At 43.6% G+C, this 18,472-nt stretch overlaps 1 long non-coding RNA gene across 1 annotated transcript in view; it reads right to left on the bottom strand.

Annotated features, from left to right (window-relative positions):
- Nucleotides 1–470: 470 nt before the first annotated feature.
- The window catches only part of LOC134345534 (uncharacterized), a 34,436-nt gene continuing 16,434 nt past the window's right edge, over nucleotides 471–18,472 (bottom strand). The window contains exon 3 of the long non-coding RNA XR_010017716.1: nucleotides 471–3,202. This is a non-coding gene — a long non-coding RNA (uncharacterized LOC134345534). The remainder of the gene's footprint in view (nucleotides 3,203–18,472) is intronic.

Raw genomic sequence — 18,472 nt, 5'->3', positions numbered from 1 at the left:
GCTGTTTAGGAGAGTCCAAAAAGGAATAAGGTGCTTGCTCGTTTTGCTCTGACCCTAATGGGTAAGAGGTTAAAAGCGAGTTAAAACAAATTGTGCAAGTATAGATACTGTCCATTGTAGCATGATCCCATTCCCTAAGCAAGCAGGGAAAATGTACGACTGCACGAGGTACTCACAAGGAGCATTTCCCAAAGGGCAATATGTTGTTTCTGTGGGCAGGTGACATCTAGGTTTAATGATCATTACAACACATGGGTAACTATCACCTATTCGTTGACTTCAGGATCTACAATAATTGTGAATTCTGTGCTCTATAAGAAAAATGAAAGCAATATTGTTCCTAGCACACGAGGCTTCAGCACCAGAACCTGGGACTTTGCTAGCATTCTACATCAATAACTGGCAGGCAGAGGAGCCCAGAAATGTGGATTTTCCTTGAATATAGTAAGGAATTAATGATCTCTCTGAAAATCATTAAATTAAATGAAGCAGATGCACTTAATTTTATTTAATTGCTGTACAGACATAGCTTTTAATCAACTCCTTCAAATTTCCCAACAATAAATTAATTTGATATTGAAATTAGGACTAACTTCTTGGGTCAACATCTCTTTGTTGCCCTGCATGACCAGAGATAGTTTTGACAATGGATAATGTGTAGAATTGCTGATATTTTATATAGCCCTCTTTCGACAGAACCAACAAGCTGGAAATCAAGAGAGGTGTATGGCAGTTGAACTATATCATCAATTTCATGTTATCACACAAAAACAAACTTACTGACTACATTACTAATGACACTGCTTAACAAACAACAGATATAAATAATTGCATCCCGACCTGTGACACAGCAAAACCTGCACAAAAATACTTTAGGGTTTTATGGAGAAAAGTACATTGTAAAAACAGTCTCAACATTCTTTGAATGTATATTCATTGCGAACAGTGAGATCATTGCTCCACTATTCCTGCATTAGCAGTCTTCACACTTGCAATTCCCAAAACCAGGATTCATTTTTCCAGTAATATAATGAAGAATAGTTTTACTCTTGTGTGCAGGATCTTACTTAGTGAGTCAATAGTTCTGTCTCTAACTATGGGTTAGTTCTATCCCTGATCCGTGAACACTCCATACTGGCATTTTCCCCACTGGGAACAAAGGCTCTCATACTACCTACACCAACTGGCTGATAATGTTACACTTTTTTTGATTTGTGATTCTGAGAGGTTAAAGACTAATCAGGCTAATCAAAGGAATTTGTGCTCAACTCCCCACAAGAGGTGCAAATGCTTACTAATAAGGATACAGTTCTAAGGATCTTGGCTATTGCCTAGAACCTTGCTGAAATGCCTGTTTCTCATGCATGAAACAATAATTGTCAGCAATCATCTGATGATGACGAAGTCACAGCCAATCCCTTTGCATGTCTCACCCAAGTTGTGCTACCAGTACACAAGGCCCAATGGACAAGGCCCCTGGGTCGGAGGGCCTGGAAGTCAAATGCCTGACATTTGGATTCTTCGCATACAGACCAAGGACTGCAGGGTAATGGTTTGGAGTGGCCCGTCCTGGGATTGAAGACCTGTCTGTGTATGTGTGTGAGAGAGTGCGTAGGTGGGAGGGAGAAAAGGGGTTTGTTTTGCTGTTGTTGTGTTGTTGACGTTGCTTCTGCTGTGGTAATGTTATGCTGGCACCAGAATGTGTGCTAACACATTTGTGGGCTGCCCACAGCACATCTTTAGGTTGTGTTGGTTGTTAATGCAAATGACACATTTCACTGTATGTTTCAATGTACATGTGATAAATAATTGAATCTGAATCACCATAATTACTGTTAAAGCACTTCTGGGATATAATGTTTGTTAATATGATTTTGCAAACTAGATATTAGAAAATGCATCATTCACAAACTATCAGAAAACAATGTGTATACGATAGAAGCAATATCCTTCAGTTTGTGGCATGTGGACACTAATTGAAAATTCTTTAGTGAAAATCGTGAAGGAACTTGGTGGGTTGAGCAGCATCTGTGAGGGGGAAGGAATTGTATAGTTAGGAAACCCTGAGGAGAGGTTATTGAGGCCAGCATAGATCAAATTGAAAGGCTTAAGAGTCCAAGTGGTCTACTCCTACTCTTATTTTCTCATGTTCCTGTAGTCTTGACTTTGGATAACCCACAGACTTACTATATGGGGTCACTTGTTGGCCAAAGGCTGCAACTATATGCTTTTATTACAAACAAGAGAAAATCTACAGATGTTGGAAATCCAAGCAAAACACACAAAATGCTGGAGGAACTCAGTGGGCCAGGCAGCATCCATGGAAAAAAAGTACAGTGACGTTTCGGGCCGAAACCCTTTGGCAGGACTTCTATCGACTGTTTTTATTGAATGCTTTTATTGAATGGAATATTCAAAAGGAAAAGCTGAGATGGCAACTTTTAATTTATGATACTGTGATCTAAGTTGTTATAAAAACTCAAAACAGAAATGGCAAAAACTGCAGATGCTGGAAATCTGAAAGTCAGAAAAGGCTGGAAAAATACAAGGGTCTCCAACACATAATGTTAACAAATGATGCTGCCCAACTTGCTAAGTTTTTTCAGCATTTTCTGTTGGTGATAATTAATTACAAGGTTTGCAGACAGGAAATGACTGCCCAACCAAGGATACAAGTGACAATCGGTTTGTGTGTAAAACTTGCTCTGCAGAGTCACCAAATGATTAGGGCCAGCAACTACATCATGATAGTTGAATGGAAAATGAAATATAGTAAATGCCGTGGATTTCAATTTAATTTTAAAAATATGTCTGCATAGTGGCTTATTTGCAAAATTTGAAACTACTAATATTTTCTATCTTAAATACAATTGTGCAATCCTTTTCTGTAAGTATATACTGTATAAGTGTAGGTGCAGAGTTTCCTGTTGATAAGACCTGCATATCATTAATTCTTAATGGCTCAGTTGACTTCCACACAGCCATTAATCACAACAATGGCACAAAATCATCCCCACTTTTTCACATGGTTGGGCTCCAGCAGCCCTGAAGAAATACATTCCCAATGTCCAAATGCATATTGGAATCCTATTTTCTTGTCATCTCTCCGGGGGAGAAATGGAATCAGCTGGCTCTGCTGTCACACTGGACTTGTGAGCTTTTGACTTGCTTTTCTGGCAATTTTCTTCAGTTTCTTCATCTTCTAAGGAAACAAATAAGAAATACCAATTGTTTTCCAGCAGCCCAATGGAATCAAGAGAGGAGGTTACACAAAGGTTGAGGCGAGAGATCTTAAAAAGCGTTTATCGGCTTTCAGCTTTTACTAATAGCTCAATCAAATTAGGAGAGGAGGCTACACACAGGGCAGGCAAGATATTTTAAAAAGGAGTATTTACAGGCTTTTGGCTTTTTCCTGGTACCCAATTGAATTGCGATTCATTAGTAAGGGCAAATAAAAATAAGGAAGGGACAAGTAGAAAAGCCATTGTGTGAGTGGACGAGTGCTTCTAACTCTGGGCTTGGGTGAGATCAGGCTGGGTGAGGTAAGTTTCTTCTTTTTTCGTTATCTATTACTACTTGGTTAGTGCGGTGGTAATGGATCCAGGGCTGTGTTGTGTTCTTTGTATGAGATGTGGAATTCTAGGAGACCTCCAGCCTCTCGGATAAGCACATCTGCACCAGGTGCACCGTGCTGCAGCTCCTCAGAAAACATGTTAAAGAACTGAAGCTACAGCTTAATGACCTTCGGCTCGTACAGGAAACTAAGGAGATGATAGGAGGTACGGGGAGGTGGTCACCCCGGGCTGCAGGAGGCAGGTACCTGGGTGCTTGTCAGGAGAGGGAAAAGAAATGAGCAGTTAGTGCAGTGTACCCCTGTGCAGTTACCCTCAATATTTAGTATACTGCCTTGGATACTGTTGGGGGGGGGGGAATGACCATTCGGGGTTGAACAATTTACCGGGGAGATGCACCAACAGAGTCACCGGCACTGAATCTGGTACAATGGCTCATAAAGGAAGGAGTGGGCAGGGGAGAAGAGCAGTACATTAGTGATAGGGGACTTCTTAGTTAGAGGAGTAGAGATGAGATTCTGGGAATATGAATGAGGCACGTTGCCTCCCAGGTGCCACGGTCAGGGTCATCTCACATTGGGTCCATGGAATACTAAAGAGGGAGGGTGAGCAGCCAGAACTCTTGGTAAATATTGGCACCAATGACATAGATAGGGAAAAGGAGGAGGTCCGGAAGGGAGAATTTAGGGAATTGGGTAAAAAACTGTAAAATAGGACCTCCAGGGTAGTTTTCTCTGGATTTCTACCTGTGCCACACACCAGTGAGGGTAAGATAGGATGATTTGATCAATAAATGTACGACTGAGGAACTGGTGCAGAGGGCAGGGTTTCAGATTTCTGCATCCTTGGGGATCTCTTCTGGGGAAGGTGTGACCTATACAAATGGGACAGGTTACACCTGAGCCCAAGGGGAACCAATATCCTAGCAGGCAGGTTGGCTAGAGCTGTTGGGGAGGATTTAAACTAATTTGGCAGAGGGATGGAAACCAGAGTGATAGGGTTGAGGATGGGGCAATTGATATACAAGTAGATGCGGTGTTCAGTGAGACTGTTAGGAAGGGCAGGCAGATGATAAGGAAAAACTGCAGTCAGTGGGATGAGTTGCAATGTAACATGGGGACAAAATCAAAAAGGATGATGAATACAGGACTGAAGGTAATATATCTGAATGCATGCACACAGTATATGAAATAAGGTAGATGATCTTGCAATGCACTTACAGATTGGTAGGTATGACATTGAGGGCATCATAAAGTCATGGCTGAAAGAAGATCATAGTTGGGAGCTTAAAACCCAAGGCTACACATTGTATCAAAAGGATAGGCAGGTAGCAGAGAAGGTGGGGTGACTCTGTTGGTAAAATATGAAATCAAATCCTTAGAAAGAGGTTCAGAAGATGTAGAATCCTTATGGATAGAGTTAAGAAATTACACATGTATAAAGACCATGATGGAAGTTATATACAAGTCTCTGAAAAGTAGCCAGGATGCGGGCTACAAATTATAATGGGAGATAGAAAAGGCATGTCAAAAGGACAATGTTACAATAGTCATGGGGGATTTTTAATATGCAGGTAGAATGGGAAAATCAGATTGGTGCTGGGTCCCAAGCGAGAGAAATTGTAGAATGCCTATAAGACGGCTTTTTAGAGCAGCTTGTGGTTGAGCCCATTAGGGGATCTCTATTCTGGATAGGGTGTTGTGTAATGAACCTGATTTGATTAGAGAGCTTAAGGTAAAGATACCCTTAGGAGGCAGTAATCATAATATGATAGAATTCACCCTTCATTTTCAGATGGAGAAGCTAAAATCAGATGTATCAGTATTACAATGGAGTAAAGGGAATTACAGAGGCATGAGAGAGGAGCTGGCCAAAATTGATTGGAAGGGGATACTAGCAGGGACGACAGCAGAGCAGCAATGGCAGAAGTTTTTGGGAGCAATTTGGGGTGCAGGATGGATACATCCCAAAGAAGAAGAATTATTCTAAAGGCAGGATGACGCAACCATGGCTGACGATGAAGCCAAGCCAAAATAAAAGCAAAAGAGAGGACATATGATAAAAAAAACAACAGAAAGCAAGTAAAAAAGCCATAAGGGGGGAAAAGATTAACTATGAAGTCGGCCAATAATAATATCAAAGAGAATACCAAGGGATTTTCAGATATAAGGAGTAAAAGAAAGGTGAGTGTAGATATCGGACCACTGGAAAATGACACTGTGGAGGTAGTAATGGGGGGACAAGGAAATGGCAGACAAACTGAAGAAGTATTTTGCATCAGCCTTCACTGTGGAAGACACTAGCAGTATGCCAAAAGTTCGAGAGTGTTGGGGGGCAGAAATGAGTGCAGTTGCTAGTAAAAGTGAGAAGTTGCTTGGGAAAATGAAAGGTCACCTGGAACAGATAGTGTACACCCCCAGGTTCTGAAAGAGGTGGCTGAAGATATTGTGTGTACACCCCCAGGTTCTGAAAGAGGTGGCTGAAGATATTGTGTGTACACCCCCAGGTTCTGAAAGAGGTGGCTGAAGATATTGTGGCGGCATTAGTAATGATCTTTCAAGAGTCACTAGATTCTGACATGGGTCCAGAGGACTGAAATATTGCTCATGTCACTTCACTCTTCAAAAAGGGAGCAAGGCAGAAGAAAAGGCAATGATAGACCAGTTAGGATGTGGTTTCAGGGTACTTGGAGGCAGATGATAAAACAGGCTGAAGTCAACATGGTTTCTATCAGGGAAAATCTTGCCTGACAAATCTGTTGGAATTTCTTTGTGAAAATAACAAACAGGATAAACAAAGGACAATCAGTAGATGTTGTGTACTTAGATTTTCAGAAGGCCTTTGACAAGGTGCCATACATAAGGTTGCTTAACAAGATAAGAGCCCATAGTATTACAGGAAATATACTAGCATGGCTAGAGCAATGGCTGATTGGCAGGAGGCAAAGAGTGGGAATAAAGGGACCCATTTCTGGTTGGCTGCTGGTGACTAGTGGTGTTCCACAGGAATCAGAGTTGGAACCAATTTTTTTTACATTATCTGTCAATGATTTTGATGATGGAAATGATGGCTTTGCGGCCAAGTTTGTGGAGATATGAAGATAGGTGGAGGGGCAGGTAGTACCACAGAAGCATGGAGGCTGTAGAAGGACAGGAAGATTAGGAGAATGGGCAAAGAAGTGGCAGATGGAATACAGTGTTGGAAAGTGTATGGTCATGCACTGCAGCAGAAGTAATAAAAACATAGACTATTTTCTAAAGGGAGAGAAAATTTAAAAATTGGAGGTGCAATGGGATTTGGTACTCCTTGTGCAGGTAAATTTGCTGGTTGAGTTGAAAGTAAGGAAGGCAAATGCAATGTTAGCATTCATTTCAAGAGGCCAAGAATATAAAAACAAGGATGTAATACTGAGGCTTTATAAGTCACTGGTGAAACCTCACTTGGAGCAACATGAGCAGTTTTGGACCTCTAATTTAAGAAAGGATGTGCTGACATTGGACAGGGTTCAAAAGAGGTTCATGAGAATGATTCTGGGAATGGAAAGCTTCTCGTATGAGGATGAGATGGAGATGAGGCTTCTGCTAAATATAGACCATTTAACATCGTCAAAGAGAATGTTGAAGGGGTTGTAGCTAGGGTGAAGTGGGAGGTTCAGAAGGGTGTAATGTGGAATAAAATCAACTTAAACTCACATTCAATTTTTATATATTAAATGTATAAACATGAACATTAATTAAAATATAAAGAGGACATGAGGCAATTTTCTCAGTAAACTTATTTTGCATTCATGAAGAATGCAGTTGCTTGAATGTGACAGCATTACTTTAATCAGCATTGTTTTGCTTTTTTATGCGATTGAACATTACAGATCAGTTTTTAGGGCTTGTTACTGCTCAGCTCAGTATCTAAAATGTGGGTATGTTACTCATTTTTCAAGTACTCGCATGAAATAAAGGATCATCAGTTTTTAGAAAGTTGCAATTAAACAACTGAGAAAAATTAAACAAGTTTGATTATTTATTTGTTTGCCCATCTAATGAATTTCAGAAAGATCCGTCAAGATTTGGTATAATCACTCTTTAATGAAAAAGACTTGATTATTCATTTCCACTTAATGTAAAAGGCATATGAGAAAAAATTCCAAGATAATAATTCCTGTGTGGAACAATTGCAAACACTTGGTTCCCACGTTAAAATCAAGGTGGGACCTTGGAGCTAGAAGGAGTTAACCATCCTAGAGAAACAACAGTGAGCTTTATAAGCAGTTCAATGAAGTATTTTTGTTCATGTGTTTTGTTTGCAGAGATGAATGGGCCTGTTGCTTTTTCTAAGCACATTTATTTAATGATAGCTGAATTACATTACATTGCAGCAGTGACTAGACTTCAAAATGTAGGATATCAGCTGCAGACTACACGTGAAATCCTTTCTTTCTTAGAGATGACTTTAAACTCACACAACTTGATAAGAAGGACAGTTTATAAGTTCTGATTCAGAAAATACAACTTTAATAACAAAATAGATTACAAGAAAAATGCCCTTGTATTGAAATACACAATGTAAGACACCAGCTATTCAATGTCATTGAGTGCTATTGAACATGTTCCAAAGAAAAGCTTATAACTCAAAAGCAACACACACAAAATGCTGAAGGCACTCAGCAGGCCAGGCAGTATCTACGGAAAAGAGTACAGTCAACGTTTCGGGTCGAAACCCTTCGGCAGGACTGGAGAACAAAAGATGAAGAGTAGTGTTAAAAGGTGGAGGCAAGGGAGGAAGAAACACAGGTTGATAGGTGAAACCGGGAGTGGGAGGAGTGTAGTAAAGAGCTGGGAAGTTGATTGGTGAAAGAAATACAGGCTGAAGAAGGGGGAGTCTGATAGGAGAGGACAGAAGGCCATGAACGAAAGGGGGGAGGAGCACCAGAGAGGGACAGGCAATGGGATATGGTGAGAGGGGGAAAAGGGGGTGGGGAATGGTGAAGGGAAGGGGCATTACCAGAAGTTAGAGAAATCAACGTTCAAGCCATCAGGTTGGAGGCTACCCAGATGGAATATAAGGTGTTATTCGTCCAACTTAAGTGTGGTCTCTTCACAACAGCGTAGGAGGGCATGGATAATCATATCGGGATGGGAATGGGAAGTGAAAAAAAATGGGTGGTTACTGGGTCATCCTGCTCTTTCTGGAGGATGGAGTGTAGGTGCTCGGCAAAGTGGTCTCCCAATCTACGTCAGGTCTCACCAATATACAGGAGGCCACACCAGGAGCACTGAACACAGTAGATGACCCCGATAGACTCACAGGTGAAGTATCGCCTCACCTGGAAGGACAGTTTGGGGCCTTGAACGGTAGTGAAGGAGGAGGTGTAGGGACAGTTGTAGCACTTGTTCTGCTTGCAAGAATAAGTGCCAGGAGGGAGATCAGTGGGGAAGGATGAATGGACAAGGGAATCATGTAGAGAGCAATCCCTGCGGAAAGCAGAAAGTAGGGGGGAGGGAAAGATGTGCTTGGTGGTAGGATCTTGTTGGAGATGGCGGAAGTTCCAGAGAATTATCTGCTGGACGTGGAGGCTGGTAGGGTGTAGGTGAGGACAAGAGCAACCCTATCCCTAGTAGGGTTGTGGGAGGATGGGGTGAGAGCAGACATGCGTGAAATAGAAGAGATGCGGTTGAGGGCAGCACTGATGGTGGAGGAAGGGAAGCCCCTTTCTTTGAAGAAGGATGACTTCTCCTTGGTTCTGGAATGAAAATCCTTGTCCTGAGAGCAGATGTGTTGGAGATGGAGGAATTGAGAGAAAGGGATTCCATTTTTACAATTAGCAGGGTGGGAAGAGGTATAGTCTAGGTGGCTGTGAGAGTCTGTGGGTTTATGATAGACATCAGTAGATTAGCTGTCTCCAGAGATAGACAGAGAGATTGAGAATGGGAAGGGAGATGCTGGAAATGGAACAGGTACATTTGAGGGCAGAGTGGAAGTTGGAGGCAAAATAGATGAAGTCGACGAGTTTGGCATCGGTGCAGGAAGCACCATTGTACAGTTGTTAATGTAGTGTCGGAAAAGTGTGGGTTGGACACCAGTGTAGGCTTGGAACATAGACTGTTCCACATAGCTGACAAACAGGCAGGCACAGCTGGGACCCATGCAAATGCCCATGGCTACACCTTTTGTTTGAAGGAAGGACGGTCATAACTCAAAGGCTTATTTTTGCCTTGAATGAGTTTGTACATTTACAGTAAGCTTAGATTTTTAATTACATGAACACTAGTGGTAAAGTAAAAGACTTGATGCGGTCCTGAACCTGAGGGTGTGGCTATGGTGCTTTGCTGCAGTCATGGTACAGTGGTTGAGTAATAGAGATAATTAAACCAACAACCCAACGAATTGAGTTCAAAGATCCCCATGAAAACAGTGGAATTTAAATTCAGTTGAAACAATCAACAGTTCTGTGAAAAGTTAATCTTATTAATGGTTATCAGATCATTGCAAGAACAGATCTGCTTAATGAATGCTTCTCAGGAAAGGAAACGTTCTTCCTTACCTGGTATGACTTAACTTTGGCTCCAGACCCAACAAGGCAATTAACTCCTAATTGCCCTCTGAGATGCCCCAACAGATCACTCAGTTGTCTCAAAACCACCAAATTAAACTGGATAAACAACCCGGCATCAACCTTAGCATTGAAATTGATTTTATCCTGGTGAATTCTTCAAAGGTCTCCTTGTAAATATTGGAGGACTGCAGCCTAACTCATCAGACAATGTATCAGGTTCCTGTATTACATTTCTTAGCAATGTCATGTCCCAGCTCAGGGCAGACCAATCAGAAATGATAGCAAAGTCAGTGGGAGGTACTCCTGTAGTCTTCAGCTTTAGCTTCAGATCCCATGAAAATCTCATTGCATCAGATCACAGATAGGCAAGGAAACCTCCTTACCATCTTCTTTCAACTGATGAATCAGTGGTCCTTCATATTAAAGGTTATGGGGTAAAGCAAATTTTAAGTGAAGAAAGTTTCTTGTATTGTGATGCAAGTTCAATGACCTAAAAGGCCAGCTCCTTTTCTCTCTCCCTGGACCCTGCCTTACCTGTTAAGCATTTGCGTATATTGGGGGACTATTTTGTCAAACTCCTTAGCTCTATCTGCAAAAAGTGGAATTTCCTGGTGAGCAACCATTTGAATTCCTATCTCCATTCCCATTATGACATGTCGGTCCATGGCTGCCATGATAAGGCCACCCTCAGGTCGGAAGAGCAATACCTCATATTCCATTTAGGTAGCTTCCAACCAGATAGCACGAAAGTCAATTTCTCCAACTTTCAGTAACTATTTTCCACTCCCCCTTCCCTCTTCTTCATTTCCTCACTGTGGCCTCTTACATCTTCTCCTCACCCATCTATCACTCCTCCTTCCCTTTTTCACATGATCTACTCTTGCCTCCTATCAGTTTCCTTCCTCTCCAGCCCTTTGCCTTTTCTATCTATCACCTCCAAACTCTCACTTTATCCTCCCTCCACCGTCTACCTTGTCCTCTTTCCCCTCTCCCCTCCTTCTTATTCTGGTACCTTCCCCCTTCCTTTCCAGTTCTGAAGAAGGGCCTCAGCTCGAAACTTCAACTGTTTATTCATTTCCATAGATGCTGCCTGTCCCGCTGAATTTTGCCAGGCCAGCATTTTATGTGTGTTGCTAAGTATTTACAACATTCCTTTTTTAAATCCATATTTCCTGCATCTGCAGTCTATTCCTTTGGAGAAACATTTCTCCATATGCTCAAGAATAAAGCTGGAAACTTTCGGTCAAATGGTGCGAGCACAACAACTTGGGTCTCAACATGGACAAGACTAAAGAGATGATTATGGACTTCAGGAAGCTGCAGGCTGGCCCTCCTCATTGCACATAAACGGCTCCTCTATGGAGAGAGTTAGGAGCACCAAGTTTGTGGAAATGCAAAGAACTGACTATCTCATCTGATTCCTCAACACCACCTCTTTAGTCAAGAAAGCACAGCAGCATCTCCACTTCCTGAGGAGATTGATGTCAACAAGGCTCTCCCCCACCATTCTACCCATTTTTTACAGATCTCTGCCAACCATCCAACAATTTCCTTAACCCCCCCCCCCCCACCTCCAACATCAGGCTGGAGGTACTGTAGCATTACGAAAAGGAATATTAGGATGAGAAACAACTCCTTCCCCCAAGCCATAAAACTACTGAACTCCCTGCCACCACACAGATCTCCTCACAAAATAAGCACCAGTAGCTTTTTAACTAATGTCACAAATGAATCTTATGCTAAATGTCCAGCTTTTAGAATACAGTGGATTCCAGTTAATTCAGCATTGGTTAATCTGGGCAGCTACTATTTAGGACAACTCTTAAAGAACAAAAACTAGTCAAGAAAATAGTCAGGATTCCCTTTGTTTATTTGGGATATTAGGCTGCTTAATTGGGACAGGAGACCTGTTGAAGTTTCTAACTAGTGTCAGTTGTGTGCACTTGAATGGCCATCAGACACAATACCATCCTTCAAGCAAACAGTTTTTAAATAGCATCAGTTGCTTGTGTTTGTGTTCAAAAAGCAGTGATTTTTGTCACTGATAGTTTATGAGAAATAGCAGTAAGACAATTCAGAACTGTTTTGCTCACTGCAGTGTCAAACATTCAGGATTGGAGATGCCAGAAATGGCTAGGAGTGTAAATTAAGATTTGGGAGTTGCAGTCGTTGATGGCATGGTATGAAAGCAGTCCATTATTTGCACTGATTTTGTTCATTTATTGTCAAAAGAACATGACAAGGATGATTTCTTCCATCGATAAGTATTTTGAACTAATATACAGTTTTATAATACTGCAGTAGTATTAACAGTATTCTAATTTGTTCTGTATTTCATTTAAATACCTAATTTGTTACTCAGTTTGTCTTTTTTATACCATTTTAACTATTTCCATTATTTCTATTTTAACTACTCCATGTGAAGAGTTCAAATTTCAGGTTGTATACTGTATACATTCTCTGATATTAAATCGAAACATTTGAAACTTTGGCTAATTGGGGAAGCCACTTAAATGGGCCAAAAAGATGGATTGGAGAAAAAAATAGAGGGTAGAGTTAAAAGATGGGAGGAACAAAAGGTGATAGGTCAGACTGCGAGGGGGAGGGGTGAAGTAAAGAGCTGGGAAGTTGATTGGTGAAAGAGATGCAGAGCTGGAGAGGGAGAAGTCTGATAGGAGAGAACAGAGCACCATGGAAGAAAGAAAAGTGGGGAGGAGCACCAGAGGGAGGCAATGGGCAGGCAAAGCGATAAGGTGAGAGAGGGAAAAGGTGATGGGGATTGGTGAAGGAAAGGGGGGGCATTACCAGAAGTTCGAGAAATTAGTAACAGGCTTTGAGCAGCATTCCCCCTTTGTCTATCTCATCACACCTTCACCCATGCCCCACTCTGTTCCCCTCACCTCTGGATCATACGAAAATATTTATGTTTTATTTTTGGTTAAAGTTTGCAAAATAAAATAGATTCTCTTTTCAATTTTTTGTATGTATACTGTTGTGTCAATGCAGCATCTTGCCTAGTCTAGCTTAGAACAATGTCTAGTTTTGGCCTGTGGTAAAGCTGACAACACCAGGCAATAATAGAATTATATTACACACTAACGAGTTCTGCTTCGAGAGAGGAAATGGTTTTATCACTGGGCTGCTGATTATCCTTTCATTAACGACCCTAGAGAGCAAGATCATGATGAGATTGAGAGGGAATGTTTGCCAATGAACCAATATACACTTCTCTTCGCTGATGGTAATCCTTGATAGACCTGTCCCTTAATTACAGGATTACGGTTTTATTCTATTCCAGAAAGAGAAACACACAATCAAAACTGGCATTTCAATGCAGCATTGAGGAAGGGCAGCATTAACAGCAGGAATACCTTTCTGATCAGAAAAATAAAACAAAGCTCTATCTACCAATTTAGATGGATACAAAAGATTCCTTAGCAAGGGGGAGCAGAGTGTTGCAGTGGATGGATTTCCATGGGTTTCCTCCCATTGTATTCCAGTTTTCTCCCACATCTCAACAGCATTTTGGTTAGTAGCATTTTGCTTATTGTATTCTCTGGTGTGAAGTTGAAGGATATCTGACAGAGAAATATGGTTAATTGCCACTTTATTAGGTATACCTGCTCATTAATGTAGATATCTGATCAGTCAATCATGTGGTAACAATTTAATGCATAAAAGCATGCAGACATGGTTAAGAAATCCATTGTTCAGAGCAAACATCAGAATGGGGAAGAAATGTGATCTAAGTGACATTAACCATGGAATGATTATTGGCGCTAGATGGAATGGTTTGAGTAACTTAGAAACTGCTGGTGCATAACAGTCTCTGGAGTTTACAGAGAATGGTGCAAAAAGAAAAAAAAACATCCAGTGAGCAGCAGTTTTGTGGTGAAAATGCCTTGTTAATGAGAGAGGTCAGAAGAGACTATTTCAAGCTGACAGGAAAGCAACAGTAACTTAAATAACCATGCATTACAACAGGGGTGTGCAGAAGACAACTCTGAATGCACAACACGTCAGACCTTGAAGTGGATGGCTACAGCAGTAGAATACCACAGCGGGTCCCACTTCTGTACCTAATTCAGTGGCCACTGAGTAAATAATAAGTAGTGGCTCCGTCTGTCTAAGTAGACAATGGATGCATCCAGTTTAGGACTCAATTGGGTGTGGAACAGCGTCGGCTGTGGCTGAATAAGCCAATTCTTGAGCAGCAGTCCTTGGCACACGAAGGCCTCCTGTGTTGGTTTTGCTGCTTTGCAGCAGCACCGGAATGACCTCAGCAGCACCGGAATGACCTCAGCAGCACTGGAGTGACCTCTCCGGGGCACAGACCAGAGTGACCTCAGCAGCACTGGAGTGACCTCTCCGGGGCACAGACCGGAATGACCTCAGCAGCACCGGAGTGACCTCTCCGGGGCACAGACCGGAATGACCTCAGCAGCACCGGAGTGACCTCTCCGGGGCACAGACCAGAGTGACCTCAGCAGCACCGGAGTGACCTCTCCGGGGCACAGACCGGAATGACCTCAGCAGCACCGGAGTGACCTCAGCAGCACCGGAGTGACCTCTCCGGGGCACAGACCAGAATGACCTCAGCAGCACTGGAGTGACCTCTCCGGGGCACAGACCGGAATGACCTCAGCAGCACCGGAGTGAACTCTCCGGGGCACAGACCGGAATGACCTCAGCAGCACCGGAGTGACCTCTCCGGGGCACAGACCAGAGTGACCTCAGCAGCACTGGAGTGACCTCTCCGGGGCACAGACCGGAATGACCTCAGCAGCACCGGAGTGACCTCTCCGGGGCACAGACCGGAGTGACCTCAGCAGCACTGGAGTGACCTCTCCTCAGCACAGACCGGAATGACCTCAGCAGCACTGGAGTGACCTCTCCGGGGCACAGACCAGAATGACCTCTCCGGGGCGCAGACCAGAGTGACCTCTCCGGGGCGCAGACCAGAGTGACCTCAGCAGCACCGGAGTGACCTCTCCGGGGCACAGACCGGAATGACCTCAGCAGCACCGGAATGACCTCAGCAGCACTGGAGTGACCTCTCCGGGGCACAGACCGGAATGACCTCAGCAGCACCGGAGTGACCTCTCCGGGGCACAGACCGGAATGACCTCAGCAGCACCGGAGTGAACTCTCCGGGGCACAGACCGGAATGACCTCAGCAGCACCGGAGTGACCTCTCCGGGGCACAGACCAGAGTGACCTCAGCAGCACCGGAGTGACCTCTCCGGGGCACAGACCGGAATGACCTCAGCAGCACCGGAGTGACCTCTCCGGGGCGCAGACCAGAGTGACCTCAGCAGCACCGGAATGACCTCAGCAGCACCGGAGTGACCTCTCCGGGGCACAGACCTGCGCAATGAATATGGAGATCCTGGGCTGCCCAGACATCAAGATCCCCCTCTCGGCCTCGTGGATGTGGTCCAAAGAAATGCAAAGCAGTACATTTGGCATCAGCTTGGCTGCAGGAGCTGCCGGGAGGTGACTCTGTCTTGCCATTGGATCCAGATGGGAATTGGGAAGAGAGAGTGAGGCTAACGCTGCGCAACTCTCCCTTACTTAAATCCAAATCACGCGCTAGTCTCGACACCATCATAATGGTGTCGAGGTCCTCATCGACGTCAACGATGGACGAACAACAACAACGCCAACTCATTAGCCTTCTCTTCTCCCGAAGATTCCCACAAGGCAGTGGGATCCATAATCCTGGATAGGGGCCCATACCGGGTACTGTCAGCCGGAGCCAGCTGAGCCCGGGACTCGTGTAAGGTAGGGTCGTCACGCCCTGTAGTAGTGACATATGGAGCCACTGAGTGTATGTTGGAAAATGGGGCTGATGGCATTTCTGAGAAGCCACCAAAGACAAATGAGCCAAAACAGTCTCCTTTTATGTCATAAGAAAACATAGAATTCTCTCTAGCAATCCAGCCAATATTTATCCTGAAACCTGTATTGCCAAATCAATTATATTGTCATTGTCTCATATCTGTTTGTTGGGCCTTATTCTGTCCTTTCCCATTGTTAGGAAATGTACAGGAGGCTTGACCCAATTGCAAAGCATTGGAGAAGATTTAGTATGAGCAATAACTTTAATAGGAAATCACAAAATACAAGCCACGAGGGGCCACAATACAAGAGCAAATAGATACTTAACTCACTAAGGTAACAGTTAAAGCCAGCTGGTTCATACGATTGAACTAGGATTGCGGATGAGAGCTGGGTTTAAGTAGGCTGCAGGTGACTACTGTTAGTTGATTGAAGATTGGGAGGTCCCTGCCTGTGAAGTTCTGACATGAACCATCACCCCCCCGCAATCCCTCCCTCCCTCCCTTCCTATCACTGGCACTCAACAGCCCAGAGTAATCTGGATGGGTCCAATGAAACTCCTCAATGAGTGAAGGATCTAAGATGAAACTGGATGACACCTAAGTCCTCTCATCTGGGCTATACTCTTTCCAGTCAACCAGGTACTGCACACCATGTCCACGACAACAAGAATCCATCAGCCGGCAAATCATGTACAGTGAACCACCTTCCACCTTCTTTGGGTCCGGTGCTGTAGGCCGCAGGCCCAATGGCGGTTCGCCCGGCGGCAGTACATGCAGTTGGCAGCTAGGATGGCCCTCCGTGCCCTCTTCCAAACATTCCAGCATCAGCAAACCAGGACCCTGGTGGAGAGGACTTTCACCGTTAGCTCCTCAGTAGGGAACGATGGGGGGTGGTAGCTATGAGACAGTTTAAAGGGTGACATACCTGCACGGCGGAGATGCGTAGATTATGGGGCAGCCCAGCCCAGAGCAGATGCTACTCCCATGTGGAAAAATTAGAGGCAGTGAAGCATCACAGAAACTTCTCCATTCTACTGATTGCCTATTTCTGAGTGTCCACTGGTTTCCCTACATGTCTCCCTTGTCCATTCATCCCTCCCCACTGATCTCCCTCCTGACACTTATCCTTGCAAACAGAACAATTACAACACTGCCCCTACACCTCCTCCCTCACTACCATTCAGGGCCCCAAACAATCCTTACAGGTGAGGCGACACTTCACCTGTGAGTCTGTTGGGGTCATTATTGTGTTCAGTGCTCCCGGTGTGGCCTCCTGTATATTGGTGAGACCTGATTGGGAGACCACTTCACTGAGCACACCTAGGCACCGTCCTCCAGAAAATGCGGGATCTCCCAGTGGCCACCCATTTAAATTCCACTTCCCATTCCCACTCCAATATGTTTATCCATGGCCTCCTGCACTGTCATGAGGTGACCACACTTGGGTTGGATGAATAACACCTCATATTCCATCTGGGTAACCTCCAACCTGATGACATGAACATCAATTTCTCGAACTTCCGGTAATGTCTCCCCCCCTTCACCACTCCCTATTCCCTTTTCCCTTTCTCACCTTATCCCCTTGCCTGTCCCTCTCAGGTGCTCCTCCCCCATTTTTTTTTTGTTCATGGCCTTCTGTCCTCTCCTATCAGATTCCCCCTTCACCTGCCCTGTATCTCTTTCACCAATCAACTTCCCAGCTCTTTACCACGCTCCTCCCCCTCCCGGTTTCACCTATCAACTTGTGTTTCTCCCTCCCCTGGCCCCACCTCTCAACTCTACTCATTATTTCCTCTAATCCTGCCGAAGGGTCTTGACGCAAAACATTGACTGTACTCTCTTCCATAGATACTGCCTGGCCTGCTGAGTTCCTCTAGCATTTTGTGGGTGTTGTTCTAACTTGACCAATTCTTTGTTATGTGTCTACTGAAGCACTGGTGGAAGAAATACAAAATACTGAACGCAAGAATGATGATGATACTCATTGAAATAGGTAAGGCTGCCATGTGTAAAAGAAAAAATATACCGGCAATATATGCAGAAAAAATAGATATTATTTTAGCAAAATAGCAAATGCATATTTGAAACTATGTTTTACCTTTACAGTTGGCGAGTTGAGAGAGGATAAAATAGCATAGGGTTTCTCTCCCAATTAGTAGCCAGCAACTCCTATTGGAAGGGTTTGTGCTTGCAATTGTTAATTGAGGATAGGATTATGTGCATTCCAGTGCTACCTCCAAATTGATTTTTTGCTGACACCCACAAGGGGATTAGAAGACACCAAGGAGCCACACACATCATTCACTTACCGTTTCAGGATTACCAGTTTTGAATTATGCTGAGATCAGATCAATGAGATCTCCTTCTGATTATGATCTACAATTCTCTCTCACCAAGAGTGCATTAATAGCATCACTACTGACAACAAAAGTCTTAAAAGACAGGATATCCACCCTCAGTTTTACTGTTCCTCGCTTGTATTATGTATTCATTTTTGTAAATAATAG

The sequence above is a fragment of the Mobula hypostoma genome, chromosome 4, assembly GCF_963921235.1.
Source record: "Mobula hypostoma chromosome 4, sMobHyp1.1, whole genome shotgun sequence".
NCBI lineage: Eukaryota > Metazoa > Chordata > Chondrichthyes > Myliobatiformes > Myliobatidae > Mobula > Mobula hypostoma.
Note: the sequence above shows the minus strand (reverse complement) of the source record. Positions and strands in the feature narration are given on the sequence as shown.